A 20,487-nucleotide genomic window follows, 5' to 3' on the forward strand; every position below is an offset into this window, starting at 1 on the left:
CCATGACAACCATGCTGCATCAGCAAAAGTGTTGGTAAAGAAATATTCAAAACACTCAGTTCAGGACTTCACATCTTTAACTTACTTTGTGTAGTGTGTGTATGCAGTATGTTCTCTGTTCAAGAGAAAGTTGATAAAATCATGTAGCTTAAAAAGTCACTAGACGATGCCTTATGATGATGATAAAAACTGATAAATAAACCTATTTTCATTGGTCCATCTGGATTAAGATTCCTTGAAGACAGTTTACAAAAATCTAAAACATTTGTATGAAATGTTTTTTTTAGGAAAACTTTGGTGACCAGTGGAAAGAACAGTGTTGATGAATAGTCTTTTGGAACAGTAGAACAATGATGTATACTGAATAGTTGTGAGCAGTGGTGATCAGTGATTGGTTGTTGAGAACATTGGCGATCAGTGGGTTGTCCTTAAGGAATAATGGTGATCAGTGATTGGTTGCTTGAAATAACAGCGTCAAGTGTCTTTTGGAGCCATGAAACCACACTGTTCAATGATTCATTTTTGAGAGCACTGGTGATCAGTGATTTGTCCTTGAGGAACAGTGGTGACCAGTGATTGGTTGCTGGGAAGAACAGTGTCAGTAAATGATCTTTGGGAGCAGTGGAACAAAGATGTTTTATGATTGGTTGTTTGGAACACTGGTGATCAGTGATTAGCTGTTGAGGACAGTAGTCATAAGTGATTGGTTGTTGGGAACACGTGATCAGTGATTGATTGCTGGTAATAACACTGTCAACTGTCTTTGTTGTTCAATGATTGGTTGTTGGGAGCAGTGGTGATCAGTAAATAGTTTTTGGGCTCAGTGGTGACGGTTGAGTAACGTGTGGGCACACTGGTGATCAGTGATTGGTTTAGGAGCAGATGTTAACTATGATTGGTTGTTGGGCACACTGGTGATCAGTGATTGGTTTAGGAGCAGAAGTGATTAGTGATTGGTTGTTGGGTACAGTGGTGATCAGTGATTGGTCATTGGCTTTACTAATTGTTCTCAACTTTTATAACCAGCAGCTGTGAAGTGACCTGGAGAACCACACTAGGTGCAGAACAGATGCGAAGATCTTTTTTGAAATAATAAAGAGTTGTAAGATGTTGCCAACTTTAATAAGAAAGTCATTAATTTGTCCAGGTCATATATACAGAATTAGCATTTTTTTTAATGACCTCCAGTGTCTTCTGTATCCTCTGAGGAGCCTTGCATCCTTCAACCTAACAAAGTCTTTTCATTCCTTTTCATTTTAACATCCAACATACTCAGCATTGTTGTACAAGCAATTCAACAGCGCAATGGAAAACGTACACTAAAAAAAAGGAGAAAAAAGCTCTTTCAATATTCTTCTCTTCATAATTATATATAAAGTGCTGTATTTGTGAATTGAAGTGCCTTGGGGTAATAAGCAGTGGTGCTTTGGGGTTTTTTGTCAATCTTTTATAGAGTTATTATAGGAAAGAGTCTTCAATGATTGTTGTTATCAGTAGGACAGAGCTGCAGGTATTAATTGTGTTTTTGTGTTGGAAGGACAAGTGAGAAAAGGATCAAGAGAGAAGAAAAAGGATGAAAGAGAGAGAGAGAGAGAGAGAGAGAGAGAGAGAGAGAGAGAGAGAGAGAGAGAGAGAGAGAGTGCCCGAATATGCCAGATTTCATAAAGAGCAGAGGGGATGCACCGCAAATGACAGGATGTTTTTATTGTATTGCACCAAGGGCACTTGTCAATTTCCCCTTCTTCATCCACCTAGCACTTATCCAAACGCCCCTCCATTACTCCTCTTTCAGACTTTGATTCTCTCCAACCCCCTTCTGAAGAAAGTGGCATTAAATGGAGGAACAGAGCAAAAAATTATCCCCATGTTATTATCTTAAATAGGGACAAAGTGCAAGAGACTGTCATTTGGCCATTTGCAGTGTTGAAAGGTTTCTCCTGTGGTCCTGTGGTAAACATGATATGAGTACAGGAGGTTGAACGTTATTAGTGAGTGTATGTTAAATCTGTGATTTAAGGCTTATTTTGTTGAAATGCAGTCACAATAATCTTGCAGCCGTACGAGTTCACCTTCTGGCCAACAGTTTCGCAAACGTCCTCAGTGAACAGTGGAACACTCGGAGAGAAAGAGTGCGATAGACAAAATATAGTAGAGATAGACAGAATAAATGTAGCTAGGTATTGAAAAACATTCCAAATCGCACTTCGTCTTGAGAATGGAATGAAAAACAAAAGGAAGGAAGTGAAAAAAATAAAACAGATGGATGGAAATGACAGAATGGAAACCGGAAGAGGAAATGTAGAAATGAAACACAATGAAACCAAATGAATAGACTATGTGGTGGATTCGAGTCTGGAGTTTCTTCATCATGTATTCCTCTCTAAATGTTCTGATTGATGTTGAACTGATGCTGAACTGTAGGTTGGTGATCAGTAGATTCACCGAGCGCCGATCAGAACACGTGTAAAACAGAGCGTGCGCTCGATCCTGATTGGTGACTCGCTGCGTGTTTCACCAGTTACGTTTTTATCCTCATTAATAAAAAGGAACGACTGATTTTACTAAATTGTTGATTTTGAAATGTAGTAAAATTACAGTGAAAGTCTCCCCAAATGTAAAGGCTACTCAAGTACAGCAACAATTTACACTCACTTCGTTACTGTACACCACTGGGTACAGTGGAAAATGGAATGAAATGAAAAGAACCAAAAAGGAAGCAATGGAAAAAAGAAAGAAATACAAACGAAAGACGTCTTGTACGTCTTGTACGTCTTGTGCGTCTTGTGCGTGCCTCTGACTTTGTGGTAACATATGAAGGAAGAACCACGTACGGCTAAAAAAGTCAGGTGTGCCAATACTTTTGCCCATGTAGGTTTATAGCCTCGCTGTTCACAGCACTTATCGTCTTGCTGTTTGTTATGTTCTACAGGTGGAGCTACAGGTTCACCTGCACTTGAATCTGTTCTTGTGACAATTATCAATCAACGGATCAAAGTTTCTAGAAACCCCAGATATCAATGTGAAAATCTGTGGCTTTCTATTAGAACCTTAGTAGATAAATTAAATCAATAAACATCCTGAACTGTAACTTAAAATCGTTAGCTGTGTGTATGTAGTGTCTGATACTAGTTTTTTTGTGTGCTTGAGACTTTGCTGCACTTTTAAAAAAAAGGCATAACATTTCCGTGAAAAAAAAAATATCAAACTCCGAGTTTTTGCTTGTCAATAGCGAGCTGAAGGTGACGGGGAGGCAGCGTCAGGGGGGGGGGGTGTGCGGCGTTGTTGAGGAACAGCGGGATGGTAGCGGTCATCGCTCTCAGACCCCCATTTCTCTCTCAGTCAGACGCCGCCCTGCTGAATGGATGAAATTACACTGAATTCTCCGGTAATTGAAAATACCGATCCCACCTTATGGTCCACTCCCCCCTCTCAGCATCCGGCGACAAAAATCCCCCTGCTTCTATCTTTGTCTCTTTCTCTCTCTCTCTTTCTCGCTTGCAGTTTTCTCTATTTTTCCATCTGTATGTCACTTTCTCATACAAAATCACGAAATCCCAACAATAGCCCCCTTTTTTGTAGCACTTTAAATGGCCCCTACTCCATTTTGTCCTCGACTCCCCCACTGAACTGAATTGATGCAAACCGACTGCGTCCCAATTACCGTCTGCTGGCAAGATAACACACACACACACACACATGCACGCCGGTGGGTCTCCCAGCCTAACACACACACACCCTGCTGTCGGAGATTGCAGATATTGATGCTGTACCATTGTGTCTCATAGCGCAGCGGGATAAATAGTTTGGATAGGCTCGGCGTAATCGGGACTCCTCGGGAGGAGAATGCTTTTTATTGATCTTCTTCCCGCTATTTGCTTGTAACTCGAAGCTTTGCAGGCCAGAGAGACATTTTCAAAAGTCTTTATTTCCACATACAAGACACCTGGGGACAGATTTAATTGTGTGCATAATTGGGTTGAAGATGTAAACTACAATCGGGAGTGGTCTTTTATTTGGGAAAAGAGCAACACAGGTTTGATTTAGGCTTTTTATTATTATTACGTTTTTTTTTCCCCTTTATGTGCACTTTGTTGTAAAACAACTATACGTCAGTGAAATATGCAGCATATATTAAGACAATATACAGCGTAAGATAGAAGCCATTAGATATTAGTAAAGTCAAGTACACTTAAGTGCCCTATGTTTATTCTATCCACCAGTTACTGTATCTTTATATAGTATAATAACCCGGTGCTCTATACAACAAACCTACACAAAAGTATTGTATCTACACATGTTTCGGCACAAAGCCAGCTCCATGCAGGGGTTGAAATGGAAGATCTCCTGCTACAGAGCTCCAACCCTATTGAACATGAATGAATGTGAACGCTGACTGCACCCCAGGCCTCCTCACCTCACCTTCATCACTACCTGACACTACTAACACAATTGTGGCTGAATGCATCTCACATAAATCTCACACAAGAAGCACATACCAATATTATGCTCAGGGTTAGGGTAAAAAATGTGTAAATAAATGGGGAAGGAAGGAAGATTTGGTATATTGCTTCCTCAGTTCATGTGGCATAATTTTAATTACATGTACAAGTGTTTGTGTGTGTGTGTCGTCGGTATACCACTGTTCCTTCCTTGAAGCACTTTGGATAGATACTGACCACTGCAGACCAGAAACATCCCACAAGAGCTGCAGTTTTGGAGACGCTCTGACCCAGACGTCTAGACGTCACAATTTTCAAACTCGCTCAAATCCTTACGCTCGCACATTTTTCCTGATTCTAACATCAAATTTGAGGATAATCCAAATAATCCAAAATTCAGCACAAGAACATTCATGACTAGCACAAGAACAATGGAGATTGGAACAAGAACCGATACGCCGCTGGTAAAGTTTCTTGAAACAAAAAGTTCTAATGAAAACAGGATGAGTCTGCTGAGTGGATTATTGCTATTAATAGCGAGCGAACCCTATTAGCTTTAATGAGCACTACTGCGAGGACATCGTGTTTGAGAGTCTGCACTTCACACCGTCACCATTCCCTCACACTCTCAGCCCACATGTTTCTATCTATACGGGTGTTTTTAAACAAAACGAAGCTAAAACACACCTGAATTTAACTCCTAACCTTTCTTTTAGCTGATCAAACGTTGTTATGTTTCTCATGCAAAGGCCATGTTAGTCGGGAACGTCACACAAGAACTCTTGTCTTTTTTTTTTTCCCAGACGTTTGGTGCATATGAAGGGATTAAATCACAGCGTGTGGTTTGAAGAAATCGCTCCCATAAAGTTCAAGTGCCACTTGAATCATTTTGCATGTGAAAACTGACACGTCGACGCTCCCAGCGTCTTTATGGTGTAAGTAAAGTCACGTACCGAACGGGTATCAACGAGCGGCCTGAAGTGCTGTAGACACGCGCTAATTAACGATGAATTACTGCAGAGAGGCGAATACGTGGTTTCAGACTTCTTTTTCTCAAGCACTCATCACCTCCCACTCAGTTATTTCCCTCTTTCTCTCTCTTTCACGCCGACACTGATCAAGTATATAATAAATCTAGGTCATCGCTAAGTTTCACTAGCTTATGGCAACTTGATATCACCGAGATGAAGCGCATTTGATTTTATGCTCATAGCTATTTTTGCACGGCGGACCTTTTTATGGACCTCGTACACCAAATGCAGTCAATTAGTCTGAACTGTAGATTTGAAACATGTTTGTAAGACACTTAGAATTCAGAAAAATGTGTGTATATTGAGATGCTTCATTGTTTGTGTGTATTTTATGTTCAAACATATTCAATATAAAATGGTTCTGTTGTTATACTTCATTAATCTATCAAGCCATGAAGATGTCTCATAATTAGCCAATGGGGACTTTCTGCCATTTTGAGTGACAGACTGTGTTTGTCCAATCAGGATTCAGATAGGAGAGGTATCAACACAGGAAAAAAGAAAAAGTGTGAGAAGGACGGTGACGTGGCTGTTTATTCCCCCCCCCCAAAAAATGAATGGTATCTGGAGATGTTTTGAATAAGTGTATTTAGCGAATTGTGGGTGGCGTTTAGCCATTTTATTTTGAAATCTGATGACTGAATTGATCATCATCGAACAGCAGGCATTAAAAGTTCAGGACGTGACTGCTAAGCGAAACCAATCGGACTAAACGCCAGTCGCAACCACAAAGCAGTTAACAGTTATTCTTGTTCTGCCTTTGCTAGCTAAACTTAATCAGAATATCTCCGGATATTGTTAGTTTCCTGTATCACCATTCTCCTCATGCTACTTCTTTTTTCCCGCGTGATCACGATCCAGTCCACTTCCCCATAGCTGAATCCTGATTGGACAGACACAGTAATCTCAATATATACATTGGGGAATGATATTATGTCTCTTTTTTTCTGTTTGGTTGGATGTTGGTTGCCCAAATAACGTTTTTCCATCTATTTTCAGACCCCGAGGCTCCACAGAAACCGGAGATTTTGTAAAAAAAAAACAAAAAAAAACACGTAACCAAATATCACAGGCAGTGTTGGGATTTTAATGGAAAATCGGCAAGTACGATAAACTAAAATCAGCTTCAGGGCTTGTGCTAACACACAAAGTAAACACTACATTAAGTACGACCTGCTCAAACACACACACACACACACCAATGGGTCATTTAGGAGCCTATTTTCAAACAAATTTTTTTCACTTTCTGCACATCATTTAAAAGGCAGTTCCAGAATTCACCATACGCTACCACATTAATTTCTGCCTAATCACATTTTCTGTTATCATAGACGGCTTATGCAACAGTTGTAACATGCCTATGAATGTGCCGTTAATAAAGTCTGTGTGTTTGGCCGAAAAGAAAATGCTGCCTGCAGCTTTTATTATTATTATTATTATTATAAGTTGCTTAAATTTAAATGGTTTATGGATGTTGTGAGGGAAGACATGCAGGTAGTTGGTTTGAAAGAGCCAGATGTAGAGGACAGGGGGGTATGGAGATGGATGATCCGCTGTGGCGACCCCTAACGGGAGCAGCCAAAAGAAGAAGAAAGAGAAAGAAGAAGAAGTTGCTTAAATTTTAAATGCTGTGACCTAACGTTTTTATGCTATATTTTTAGTTTTTTACAGAACAATGTGTGTGTGTATGTGTATGTGTGTGTTTGAATGTGTGTACAGGTAGTCTGTCATCTGCACACACACACCTGCACACAATTATGTATTTAGAGCAATCAGGGTTTAGTGTACAAACTTTTTTAATGCCTATATTTCTGAATTTTCTTCACGTTGGCAGCAGTCTGTCCGTTTTGTTTGCCGGGTTGTTTTGCGTGCCAACCTATGATGCATTGCACTTAATGCTTGATGTAGCACCTGCTATTTAGATGGTGTGTGTGATTGTGTCTCTACTAAGACCGGTGTTGTTCTCCAGAACAGCCACATGATCATGGCCTGTTCGTGGACACTTCAGTTGTATTGTGGCAAAATGATGGCTGTTGAAATCTAAGCAAATTTATATATATATATATATATATATATATATATATATATATATATATATATATATATATATATATATATATATATAGTATATATAAGGAGAGAGAGAGAGAGAGAGAGAGAGAGTATATACTGTATATTTATTCTGATAAATGATATTTCTTTTTATTCTAAATGAGAAGACAGCACATAAGCATGCACCAGCTTGCTCCTTCACTCTCCTGTAATCACTGTATCACGTCAGCGGCTGCCGTCTAACTCCTTTTGTGATGGTCCACTTCACCTGAGCCATAAACAGCCTCCAGTTCAAACTCAAAAACACGTCCTTCTCTTTCCTATTGCTCCCTTTCTTTTTTACCTGATGTTTCTCACAGTAATGATCATATTTTAGTCTGGATTTACTCTACATAGTAAACTATCTACTGTTTTACCACAGTTCGATGCTACTAGTGAGCTGGTTGACTAGTTATTTGATAAGAGTAGGAAAGTTTTAGCATCATTACCACCCTGAAAAATCATCAATTGATCATTTATACTTCATATAATGTTTGGTCGAGCTCGAGAAAGGTTTAAGTGATATAAAGTTAAATATTCAAATTGAATTAACACACAATAGACTCTAAGTGTTCAATTGGCTGGAGATTAGCGCAAGCTAGCTTACTAATGAGGTAGCTGGCTAGCACACATAGCGTTTAGGTATTTTACAAACAGTTATGAAAGAAAATAGGAGCAAAAACAAGGCAAAACTATCAACATTTACCACAGAAATATTAGTAAATGTATTAAAAATGAATGAGTTTAAGAATGAGCATGTGTGTGTGTGTGTGTGTGTGTGTGTGTGTGTGTGTGTAATAGTGTGTAATAATAAAATAATAATATTTATATATGTAATAAGTGTATAACTATATATATATATATATATATATATATATATATATATATATATATATATATATATATATATATATATATATATATATATTACAGTTTAAGTAGTTAAACCTGTACGAAAACTGTTGCTAGTCAACCTGGAAACCCAGACTGTTAGCCTAGCCTAGCCTAGCTTGCTAACAGTGCAATTCAATTCAATGCAATTTTGTTTGTGTACATTTTTTAACAACAGTTTTCCAGAAATAAATAGATTAAAAGTTTCACATTCTTATGAGTATCACTGAATAAACATTGAAGAAAACTATTATATTTTATGTCTTGAGACAAAATGAGAACGAATGTTATCATGTTTCATATCTAAATTGTTGGTGCAATTTGAATAAATGAAAGGTCATTTTATATTGTTTTGTTCCTGGGAACTTTCTGTGAAGTTTTCCAACCGTTTGTTTGTAAAACTCTAGATTTTAGCTTGATAATAATAATTATGATTTAGCTGACATTTTTCACATTTTATAAAAATTCTGCGAAAACAAGACAAATGTTTAACTTTTTACCTCAGAAGTGCTGTTCTTAGAAATGACTTCATATTGTACTGCTAATGGACGTCTATATATGGACCCATACTGAGTATTGTGTTAAAACCTCGTAAGCTCGGAGCGATCGTAAAATTTTGACAGAGAGCGAAATACTACATGGATTAAGGAAGATGGGGAAAATCAATGAACAATAGAGACAGAAAGAAATGTAAAAGAGAGAGAGAGAGAGAGAGAGAGAGAGAGAGAGAGAGAGAGAGAGAGAGAGAGAGAGAGAGAGATCTGTTCGCAACCCCTCTCGTTCTCGGTATCAGTGCAGTCATCGGCTGGTCTGTTACACAGAGGTTGCTGTCTGGCTCCATACTGCTTATCAGACGTCTACTACTATAAAACACACACACACACACACACACACACACACACACACACACACACACACACACACACATGTAATTAAAATTTGGCACACGAACTGAGGAAGCAATGTACCAAAATCTCCATTGCTTCCTTCCTTTCCCATTTATTTTGATATATTTACAATTATCTAGACAAAAGTATTTGGACACCTGAGCAGAATATTGGTATGTGCTTTTTGTGTGGGATTTATGTGAGATTCATTCAGGAACAAGAGTGTTAGTAAAGCCAGGTACTGATGTAGGTGAGGTGAGGAGGCCTGGAATGCAGTCATCGTTCACATTAATTTATGTTCAATAGGGTTGGAGCTTTAAAGCAGGAGATCTTCCATTTCAACCCCATGTGAAGCATATTTTCATGGAGCTGGTTTTGTGCACAGGTTTGGGTCTTCTAGTTCAAGTGAAGGGAAAATTTCATGCTGCAGCATCCCAAGATATCTTGTACAATTGTGTACCTCCAACTTTGTGGTAACAATTTGAGGAGGAACCACATATGGTTGGAAAAGTCAGGAGTCCTAATACATTCGTCCATATAGAGTATTTATTTATTTATGAAGAATTAATAACAACAGTATCAAAAATCACGTTTGTAGATTTTTGTATTTTTTGCCTTGCATTTGGACTTAGCAAGCATTGTGACACACACACACACACACACACACACACACACACACACACACACACACATACACATACATGCACACACACCCACACAAAGGATGTTCTCATGTAAACGGTGGCTCAACTGACTGAAGTGCAGGTGATACTGAATGCTAAGTGAAGTAGGATCTTACCAATCATGATCATCTCACACACACATACATACACACACACACACACACACACACACACACACACACACACCCTGCGCCGGCCCCCCATTGTCTGTGCGCAGGTGTGTGACAGACGATAACTGTGAAAAGTGCTTTGTGGTTCAGCAAGGTGGACCTCCCTCTGAGAATCTGTAGTGGCATTTAAACACACACACACACACACACACACACACACACACACACACACACACACACACACAGCGTCCTCTCACTCTCTATTCAAGCCCTGGTATTTCCAGGCAGGGTAAATTCAAGGCTAAGCCACAGCCTTAAGTCTTATCTCTCTAGCTAAGAACCCAGGCCCCGTTTCCCACAATGCACCTTGGAGTGTGCGGTTAGGACCCCGCTTTCACGTCTGCCCTCTTCATTGCCTGTCTGAGCTCCAGTGTGCCTCTATCACCGAGGGTCCAGCTGGGAAGGTTGGAGGCCCTCTGCTACTATCTCTCTCACAAATGCCAAACCACCAACTGACATTTAAGCTACATGGCCTGATTCACCTGTGCACAAGTGAGACTGTGATAAAAAGAAAAAGAGGAGAGAGAGAGAGAGAGAGAGAGAGAGAGAGAGAGAGAGAGAGAGAGAGAGAGAGAGAGAGAGAGAGATTTGTACATATAATTAGAGGAGATTTCTCATTTTACAGGAAAGAAAAATGAAAGCTGAAACATAATCAATACGGGGAAGACGTGATCTTGCTGTTTCCAAACTTAAATCTGCCACACCCATTAAAACTTAATGCTAAAGCATAAACACTATTTGCTGGTAGTGATCACTTTTCACCACAATCCGAAAATCCAATCACTGATCAAAATACCTGACAAAACACAGATCCTCACCAGATCATTTTTTCCAAAGCCATACTTAATATTACCCTAAGGCACACACACTATATTTTTATTATTAACCAATCAATCACTAATCATTACTGTTCCCAATGTCTAATCACAAATGGCCATTATTTCTAAAACAAACAATCACTGATCAACATCATCCCCAAAAACAAGTCACTGATCCAAACATTCAATCATTGATCACCATTATTTACCTAAACTGATCAAAAGTCAAATCACTGATTACCAATATTCCCAAAACCCTATCACTTATCACCCTTATTTCCAAAACCAGCCATAGATCCCAATGTCCAATCACTGATCACAATTATTCCTGAAAACTACTCACTGATCCCAATGTCCAATCACTCATCACCATTATTCTCCAAACCAGCCATAGATCCCAATGTCCAATCACTGATCACAATTATTCTCCAAACCAGCCATAGATCCCAATGTCCAATCATTGATTACCATTATTCCAAAAACCAGACCACAGTGTCGTCACTGATCTCCATTATCCACAAAAAACAATCACTAATTACCATTATCTTAAAAAAACAATAACTGCTTATAATTGTTCCCAATGTCCATTCACTTATCACCAATATTTAAAAAAATAGTCACTGATTACCAGAATCCCCAAAATCCAGTAATTGATAACCACTCCCGCAAAATCCAGTAATTGATAACCATTATCCCTATAATCCAGTCACTGCTAACAATTATCCCCAAAAACTAGTTACTGATCACCATAATTCATAAAAACTAATCACTAATCACTATTATCCCCAAAATCCAAACACTGATCCTATTGTCCAATCACTGATTAGCATTTTTAAAAAAAAAAACAGTCACTGACGGATCCCTTTATTCTTAACAACCAATCAGTAATCATTATTATTCCCATTGTTTATTGATCATTGATCTCCCTTATTACTAATAACCAATCGCTATTGTTGCCAATTCACAACGATTATTTCCTTCATGTCTCTGCATGAGCTGCTTTTCCCTGAAAACAGTAGGCAATATTGTTTATGTCCCGTTAACTGGTTAAATGACACAAACCAGTTGTTAATTGCTGGTGATGGAGCCGAACCAACAAACCGACCAACAAATGGAGAAATATTCAGTGTGTACGTGAGTGTGAAGTCGACGCTTTTCTTTACTGTGACTTTTGATTTAATAATAATAGAAATGCTGAGAGTCAGGCCTTGTCAGCGCAGCTTCGGTATGAGAGTGTGTCGAGCAGCTGTGTAAAGAGCTGCCGTGGGGCCTCCTCACATGTGCCAAAGGCTTCGAACACTGAAAACTGTCGCCTCCGATGCTGCAAAAAAAAAAATAGAAGAAGAAGAAGAAACGTTCAAAACGTTAATTGTGTGCTGTGGTACTGAGCTCGGTTTCAGTTTGTACTTGTGTTTATGAAGGTGTTTCTTACTGCATCTGTTCCTCTCCACAGGGTGCTAATGAACAGTCTTAGTCACCTTGGCTGGAGACATTGAGGAGAGAGAGAGAGAGAGAGAGAGAGAGAGAGAGAGAGAGAGAGAGAGAGAGAGAGAGAGAGAGAGAGAGAGAGAGAGAGAACATGCACTTTTTATCTTATCCACTTTTTCTCACTTGAGAAAAAACATTACACATGATGGAGGCTGAGAGACTGAGAGGCTGAGACCCTCCTCACGTTTACTGCCATGAATCATTATACACTTTTCTGTATTCTTAATAAACCAAACCTTTTCAAATTTGCACAATATTTTCCTCCAGTTTTAGGATTTCTAGTTCTAGTTCTAGTTTTGGTTCACTGTTTGTAATAAAAATTGGATTCTAATTCCAAAAATAGGGCCAGAAATTTCCAATTTGGACCACAGAACCTTCTTCTAGTCAAACACAGAGCGTTCTAGGTTTTTTATATTATATTATATTATATTATATTATATTATATTATATTATATTATATTATATTATATTATATTATATTATATTATATTATATTATTATTTGTTCTAAAAATACAATTCAAGTTCTAGCATTAATAATATTAGTAGTGTTCTTATTTTAGTATTTCCTTCTAAAAATTCCAGTTCTAGTTCAAATATTTTTTGTAAATTTTTATTATTCCGTATACAATATTGTTTGAATTTTATTAGTTTTCATATCGAGTTCTCTTTTCAGATTTAATATGAATTAAACCAGAATAGAATTTTTAACACACTATAATAAGCATTATATTATTATTATTATAAAATAATATGTTCATATATATATATATATATATATATATATATATATATATATATATATATATAATATATTACTGTAATGATGAGTTTCTTGTTTATATTCGAATTCTATCGAATCAGAATTTCATTCTGCAATAGATTTATAGTTTAGCCGTTAGCATTGATATTATTGGGTACTTGATGTAACCCATCTTTGTTGCACAAAAGTAAATTTGATTGAATTCTAGTCTCAGTTCTAGTTCTAGTATTTGAAAAAATAGAGTAACTCTTCCTTCTCCAGAGGCGATGATATCCACCCGTACCCCTTCTGTGACACCGCTGTGACTCTGTTAATGAACTGACACCTTGTTTACGTCGTCTATGCCTCTAGACTGTTGCTGCACTCAATGCCGGCGGGCTTCCCCTGGTCCTCTGGGCCTGTGTGTGTGTGTGTGTGGAAGACCAGCATTGTTCGGTTTTAATTTTAGCCAAACTTAACACTGCACACGACTCTCATGGGTGTTTCTATTAGTTTCACTGTGATGTCTCTTCTTATTCTGTGTTTGCTCGACTCCCAGGTGAGCGGCAGCATATGGCTTTCTTGGGGGTGGGGGTTGTTGTGGGGTGGGGGGGGGGGGGGGGGGGCTTTGGCGGCTGCTGAGGGAACTTCCCCCTCGACCTGCCCCCTGACTGCACCACCCTGTTTATTTACACAGGGATGCCACCTGTGTGATTGGGATATAATCTCGTTGTGTAGTCACTAAAGTTATTAGTGGCATTAGCATATTTTTTGGTGCTTGAGGAGTTCTGGTGAATGATACCAACATTGACCTGATGATACACCGATAAAACATCGATCCAGTCAATTAAACAATGAGGATTTATTTACATATTATAGAATTGACTTGAAGTTTGACATCGATGTTCTAAACAACTCAAATCCAACATGGAAAGTATAAATATGAGTGTTGATGGAATGGTGGCAGATGTTGGAGCAGCAGTGCCATCTTTAAACGAGCGCTTGACAATGCGTCTTCTCTTAATGAGTACAATGGAAGAATTACACTAAAATATGTAGCTGTCAAAATATTTATTGATGAAATTAAATGACTGCCTCTTAAACGTCTATTATAAGTGAGTTCGAATTAAACGGGTTTTCAGTTTTTCGTTACGTAACCTAATCTAAAGTTTGAGATTAGTTACATAAACACTGGAGTATCCCTTCAAGTCTTCATTAGAGATTAGTGACTGAGATTATGTTTAAAAGAAACCCACAGGATTATCCTTTTAAGAGTTGTGTTCATGGTTGATCCTTAAAGGAGTTTTTACGGCTACACGTAACAGTTACTCCACGAAAAGGGGCAGCTGTGTTTTGCTAAAATATGAAGCATGAGTCCGACCTTCTCGATTTGGCCTCTATGAAGCGGTGCATGTCGCCGAGCATACATAGCTGTTCATTTAAAATGCAAATTAGTTTGTTGTCAATCTGAACGCGTGTTCTAATTAAAAACGTGCCGTCAAGGTGAGGAACAGGCGGGGTGGGGGGGTGGGGTGTGTGTATGGGCTGGGATGGGGTGGTGGTTGGTGGAATAGGCAGAGGAGCGAGGACATAATCAAGGTCTGTAGTAATGAGATATTTCTGACAAAATGCCCATTAAAGCCAAGGCTCATGCCGACATGGGAAATGGACCTCAGGGTGGACAGCGTTTAGCAGTTAACAGGAGTAAATATCAGCACCCACTGGGGCACTGAGACGCTACAAAGGGCTTGTTAATGTGAATTAAGGACCAGCATTAAAGCCCAGAGTGGGAACTAAAGGAGTGTGTAGGTGTGTGTGTGCTGTAACAGTGCTTTTATGTTAGACTTTGTGATCCTGACATGTTCATGGGTTGAATTATGATTAAATACTGTATACCCTAAATAAATTGAACTGTTAACTGCCTTTCAGAAATGACAATAAATATTTAAATGATTATTAATTATTAATTTGATTATAACATTTGGCCATGGATAGAGGATACAAACTATACCATGTGTTCAAATCACAACTAACCACAATGTCCAATTATTATAAATGTTTCTAAATCATGTATAGTTTTTAACCCATCGATATATTAATAAATATATAATATCTATTCCTATTTTTCAGATTCAATAAAAAAATCTTGTGCACATTTTGTTGGAAAATATATAAATATAATCATAAAATTATATAATAATAATAATGATGATGATGATGATGATGATGATAATAATAATAATAATACAAATAAATAATTAAAAAATATAAAAATGTAATTATGTGCTGTTGTATAACAAATAACAAAAAACCTAAAAGAAAAAGTTCTACAACCAGACACAAGCAAGAACACTTGACTATAAGATTGGACTGGTATGTCCCCATTTGGTATTATAATGATCTCCACTCTTCTGAGAAGATGTTCCACTACATTTCGGAGGGTGTGTGTGGAGATTTGTGCTCATTCAGTAAGAAGGACGTTAGTCTGCTACTGATGTAGGGTTAAAAAGGCCTGGGTTGAGGAAGCCTGGAGAAATGACGAATGATGGATGATAAATTATTTTAAAAGGCATTAGGACAAATAACAAATGTGAGCGCACCACGCTGAACTGCGAAAATCGAGTAAACAAAAATGTCTCTCACATCCCCTGCCTGGAGTCTTAATTCTCGTTTCTGTGCAGTTTAGGGAAAGAAGTCTGGCTGGAAAAGTTCCTGAGAAACCTGAAATAACTAAAGACAAATATCTAAAACTTTTATTAAGATAAGTCAAAATTATAATCACATTCTTTTCTTATACTGTATCTGTTGTTTTTCAGATCCACCCTCGCCTCAGAGCAACACCAGCTGCTCTCCTGTCAGATGAAGATCCACCAGAAGTTTCACACTGACAATCCTGTCAATTTCATGCCACTCTTCCACTGACACCTTGACAATTCCATGTCTCCATGTCTCACTTGATGTTTCATATAATCTCCCTGGCTTTAGGTTCCTGTGGACACGTCTGTAACCGCGTTTGCATCTTATCCTATTGCATTACATTAAAGCTCTTAAAGCTGGAGAGGAAGAAATGGTCTGTACAGCTGAGGAGTTTTTAGACTAGCGACAAAGCTAATTCAAAAGCATAGATAGATAGATAGATAGATAGATAGATAGATAGATAGATAGATAGATAGATAGATAGATAGATAGATAGATAGATAGACAAGAAAGTAGGTAGCAACAGTTGTATATGCTGGTGCTATGCTAGTGTGAATGTAGCATGCTAGTTCACAGTCAGTTCAGTTGTAGCTTACAGGTTAGAAAAATGTAACCAAATAAATCAGCTTTATCGAACCCCTCCTATCTGTCATGTTTCTCTGCAAATGAAGGACAGATATAGAAGATAGAGTGAGTGTGTGAGAGTGCTTGTGTGTGTGTGTGTGTGTGTGTGTGTGTGTGTGTGTGTGTGTGTGTGTGTGTGTGTTGGGGGGGTGTTCTGGGTGTCAACTCGAACAGACTTCCATGTAGCTAATTTATTTACAGATTTAATTAGAGCGATTGAGCCCTCACAGTTCTGTGAGAGTGAGAGAGAGATAACAGGGGAGAAATGTTGCCAGCGCTACACTAGTTTAATTACTCTCTCCTGCTCCAGATCCCCGTTCACCCACGTCTGGGGAGAGGCTTAATTAAAATCCTCATTATTTTACTTTTAATTAGTTCTCCCCTTCTTTTGTTTCCTTTCACCATATGGCCATGTTCCGTGGTCAAATTAACGTAATTGAGCTAATTAAGCCGATCGCCTTAATTATTCAAAGTCTTCCTATTGGCTGATGCGCTTTAACCCCCCCCCCCCCTCCCCGCGCCCCCCCGCCTTCCTCAATCCACCCTCCTCCCTCTCGTGCCCTGTCTCTTAGTCTCTCCATCTCTCTCTCCTTCGCTGACATTCTCAGCTCACAGTTGTCAAGTGTGTATGAGCGAGTGTGAGTGTGTGAGAGAGAAAGAGATGTAGCAGGGCCCCCTCACTGTCACCGCATCCACTGAGCTGAGAAGATATCTTCAGGAACGTTCCCATGACAGTAATGAAGCAGACAATGTCCTCGTCCTCCTTGTCCTCATCATCCTTATCGTCTTAAACCTTATGACTTATAATGAATTATGATGGGACAAAACGTGTGGGGTTACACCCTCCGCCTATCAAAATGTAGGATTTACAGTAAATTCCTAGTTTAAAGGTATACTCCAATGTTTTCCAATCTGATGTCTGTCCATCCATCATACCTGTCCTGCATATTCTGTAACATCACCACACCACGTCTCCTGCACTGGGAAATAAGAAGAAAATCCCTTCTTGGAAAAATCCTAAATCCTACTTATAACGGAAATCTAAAGGTAGCCATCAAATTTCTGCCAATGAGCATTCAAAACACGAGCTGGTTCCAGCAATCCGATTGGCTAGCTCAATTTAACGGTAGACAAAAATTCACGGTTCGGTACGTACTTCGGTAATTTACGGTCCGGTTTGGGACAGTTAGGGGGAAAGAAATGTAAAACATTAAATTGGTTGCTGTGTTTTTATTATCGCAGTTTATTATAATTAACATTTGTTACATATAATAATTAACATCAAATGTTCACATATTTTATTTTTTAAATAAATACCTGCTTGGTTAGAATAGAATAATAGAATAAATCAAATGAATGAAATACACTTTTTTATTATATTGATTCAATTGATTAATCGATTAAATTGATAAAAAAAAAAAAATTTAACAAGTGGAAAAATTATGGTTTTTATTAGACATTTATTAGACCGCAAATGCGGATGTGTATATGAGTGTGTGTGTGTGTGTGTGTGTGTGTGTGTGTGTGTGTGTGTGTGTGTGTGTGTGTGTGTGTGTGTGTGGGTTTATTTTCTAAAAATATTTTCTACTGAACTCTTCTGCTTATTTCAGCAAATGTTAACAAATGTCTTCATTGCATCCTTCATTCATTCACTCCCTTTGCTCGTGGGCATCCAGTAGTAAATGATGAATCACTCTTTGAGACGACTTGTTCTTCTGAGTCACGTTAAAGACTCGATTAAAATGAACAAAGTGTTCATTTCCGACCCCTCGCTATTTCCCCCATCCAAAGACGTCCTACACAATTGTGTGCCTTGAACATTTTGTGTTAACAGTTTGCTGAAGAACCACATATGGCTGGAAAAGTCGTGTGTCCCAATACTTTTGGCATTTTTTTTTTCCTTTTTAATGTCAAATATTCGTTCTACTGAAAGTGTAATGACAGTTATCGGTTTAATTTGTGAAGAAAGTAAAACGCGGCACTCGAAGACCATAATCTCAGTCAACCTTTTCCTGCTAATTGCATCAGCTGATGCTAATGAAGCTTACAGGCTTAAAAAGGTTTCACCTCGGCTTCTTACTTTGTTGCATAGCAACAAGACACCTACGATAGAACCACCGTGTGGCCCGAGAATCAGCCGAAGGAATGTTTGTCTTCTTTCTTTTTTCTTCTTTTGTGATGGAACGCTCAAGGTCATATCTGGAATAACGTCACGGCTGTAAGGATCAGCGTGACCCAGATCGTGTCTGAAACCAAATCAGGGAATAGTGATGTGATCGTGAACGTTAATCCAAATGCACACCAATGTCAGGAACTTTCAAGAACCAACTTTTACCAACGTTTGTGGACAATTGACCAGATTGGTATTCTGAATATCTCATTCCACATCGAGTCAACATTCTCTGTTATAATAACTCCAGTCAATCCACTAGAACCACTAGAACCTTCAAGATGTTCCACTAGATTTTGTGGAAAATCGTGTGAGATTCGTTCATCCACAAGGTTGTTAGTAAAGCCAGGTCATGATGAGAAAAGGTGCGGAAGCTTGAGATCACGGTTGAGGTCTGATCTTTACTCCAACGCATGGAAAGCATATCTTCATGGAGCTGGTTTGTGCACATGGAGTGGCACCTGAATGGAGGTCTATATGGATGCTATGTAGACAAATGTTTTTGTACACCTATGAAAATGATTGTTTTGTACATTTTGAACATTTCATTCCACATTTACTTTCCATTTGCCGTTATAATAATCCCCACTCTTCTGAGAAGATGTTCCACTAGATTTTATGGAGAAGGTGAGGTGAGGAGGCCTGGGGTGCAGTAGGTGTTTATTCATGCTCAAAAGGGTCAGAGCTCTACAGTGGGAGATCTTCCACTCCATCCCATATAAAGCATTATCTTCATGGAGCTGGCGCATAATCATTCCAGAACAAGTTCAAGTGAATAGAAAATTTCAGAGCCAGGTGTCCCAATACTTTTGTCCAACTCGTTTGTTGAAAACAAGATGTTCGGAGTCTTGAAGGTCTGAAGATTTGCACACCTGGCCGAACCCTGTACCGGAAGCCCATGCAGGACCACTGAAGATATTCATGGAGCATCAGAAGCTTTCTGTTATTTTCGGGTGGCATTTAAAACACTTTCTCCTCCATCACACTCTTTCTCTCGTTCTCAGCATAAAGCACGGAAGCTCAAGCAATTAGACTCATTTGCATGTGTTAATATGATTAATTAGTGAGCGTAAACACGTTTTTTCGATTCGTACACCTGCAAACTTTATTTTTTTTAAATCCTCAACGATGATAAAGCTCATCAAGCTAAGAGGCTTTCTCTCTCTTTTTTTTGTTATTTTTTTCTTCCAGACCTGCTAATTGGCATCTGAATATGCCTGGCTAATTAGTAATATGCAGATGAGGCTCGGTATGTGTGAGCTGTGGAGTGCCGGGTGTACGGACTGTGCCTGTGGTTTTATCCGTCGTGATGAGAGCGTTATTGTAATGAATGGATCCGCATTGAAATGGTGCATGGTTCCATTCTTCAGGGCTGAAGAGTGAGAACAGAGTGAACCGACCGGAAGTGAGCAGGACGCTTTTTTGGATTTCTTGTATTTCAGCCTTTTCCAGGAAAAAGCTCGAGTTCTACGTGCTACAAATACATTTCATATTGAATCTCTCTGTTCAGGTCAAACATCTCCAGAGATGCCTGGATCTTCTGTTCGGATCTGCCCGATTCATCCTGATGTCCACCTTCTGGATGGAGTTCTCCTCAATTACAGACCACTATGTGCTGAGGATGGTTCCACTTTTACAGCTCAAAGATCTATGACGTTCCTGAGCAACTCAAGGATTTGGACTGTAATTAATATAAACAGTAATACAATGACCCAGGACCTCAGAAAAGTTCTGCTTTGAAGCGTCCATCACCGAAC

This window comes from Silurus aristotelis, assembly GCF_946808225.1.
Source record: "Silurus aristotelis genome assembly, chromosome: 11".
In the NCBI taxonomy this organism is placed as follows: Eukaryota; Metazoa; Chordata; class Actinopteri; order Siluriformes; family Siluridae; genus Silurus; species Silurus aristotelis.